At 54.8% G+C, this 1,748-nt stretch overlaps 1 non-coding gene across 1 annotated transcript; it reads left to right on the top strand.

The window, feature by feature from the left end:
• Nucleotides 1–907: 907 nt before the first annotated feature.
• On the top strand, nucleotides 908–980 carry Trnar-acg (transfer RNA arginine (anticodon ACG)). The gene has a single exon. It is a non-coding gene; the product is annotated as a tRNA-Arg (tRNA).
• The last annotated feature ends 768 nt before the right edge of the window (nucleotides 981–1,748 follow it).

Genomic DNA, 1,748 nt, shown 5'->3' on the forward strand with positions numbered 1-1,748 from the left:
TGGGATGCGCGCTGGTCGTTTCGCGAGGTCAAAGAGAGGTACGTCCCGTGTTGTGCGTGTTTGAGAGCAAGCGTTTGCTCGCGAAAACCGGCCTCAGAAAATGCGCAGAAAATCGGAACAACTTGTGGGCTTGGGTAACACAGACATTTTCTAACACCAGCCCCCACCGAACCGGGCGTAACACGCAAAAGAATACTCGAATTCCGTCTCGAAGGTGGCAGTGATTAACGCACGCTTTGATTTCGGATAGAAACGACCTTCTCTCTCTCTCTGTGCTGCCCTCCATCGAAGACGGACAGTTGAGAGGTTGCATTTGCTTCACCACACTTGTCTCGGGGGCACTTTTACACGGTCCGCTTTTCCGCTTGCATTTGTCGAGAGAACGAACGGACCGAACGAAGCGAACCGGTACACCCAAGGGATGAAGGGACAAACATAGACTGGTGGGTGTTGCGGAGGGCGTTCGCGAGGAAAGGAGCGCAACCCAACCGGCGCTACCCCAAAAACGCCCATGTGCATATGCATGCAACAGCGCGTGTTGTGCGCGCTCGTGTTTTTTTTTGCTTGCCCTGCGCCATCAACACGCCAAGAGTGTATTGGTGGTCTGCATTTGCACCACACCACACCATGCACTTTAGCCCCCAAAACACGCGCGCGCTCGTTGTTGAGCGGGTATTGGGGGGCGGCTCAATTAAAACCGATCCTCCCTCCTGCCCAATGGTTGCGTGTACCGTGCGCCAGATGCTTAGCGGTGTGCGTACGGCGTGCGCACATGCAGCACAAGGGTGATGCGGACGTGGCGTAAATGCATGTAACGAGGCCTTGTAATTGCACACGTCTCGGAAATGTGAACCCCCTCGAGCCCCGGGATGACCGAATCAAATGTTACGCGCACACACGTCAACGGGGTCCTGTGGCGCAATGGATAACGCGTCTGACTACGGATCAGAAGATTCCAGGTTCGACTCCTGGCAGGATCGCACGCGCGCACAACTCACACCACCCATGAATAGGGTGTTGTTGTTGATGTGGGGAAATCTCTTTTTTTTGTGCTTTGTTTGGGTGGGTGTTGTGTTGCCCACTTTTCAATAAAGTGTGTCCACTTTACAAAATCGCTTACACGTCCGACGACGACGACGACGACGGTATCATCATGTCGTTTCCGTAATCGCTCCCGTTTTCGCTGTCTTTGGCCAGATTGATGGCCCACTGCTGCCCCTGCGAGACGTCCCTCTGGAATCCGTGTCCGGGACTCTCTCTCTCTCTAGACAGACGCGCGTCTCCCAGAACGCGGTGTCGAAACGATTTACAACAAAACCGCCAGTAGCACACACTCTCGATCTGGCGGCGGCGGCCACGGCGACGTCGGCAGTCGAGTACGCTAACGACCTTATTCAATTGTCTGCTTCACCTTCGCCACTCAGAAGACCAACGGCGGCAACAACAACAACAACAACAACAACCGCCGTTGAACCGCTTCCTCCCCCTTGGGCTCATGAATCGGCTCCCTCGTAAGGCGGTTATGCGTTTACCTTTTCGTTGTTGTTGTTGTTGGTAGTGTTGTTGGTGGTGTTGTTTCGTGCTCCCCTTCACCACCAACCGTGTCTCGTCGTCCCCGTAACAATGATGTTGCTGGTTGCGAGTGCGAGTGCGAGAGCGAGAGCTCCTACGAGGCGAGTGAGCGAGACAGCCAACCCGTTCGAGAGCGAGTGAGAGAGAACGGTCGAACAAGAGCGGTCGCACAACAA

Source organism: Anopheles nili, chromosome 2, assembly GCF_943737925.1.
Source record: "Anopheles nili chromosome 2, idAnoNiliSN_F5_01, whole genome shotgun sequence".
Classification (NCBI taxonomy): domain Eukaryota; kingdom Metazoa; phylum Arthropoda; class Insecta; order Diptera; family Culicidae; genus Anopheles; species Anopheles nili.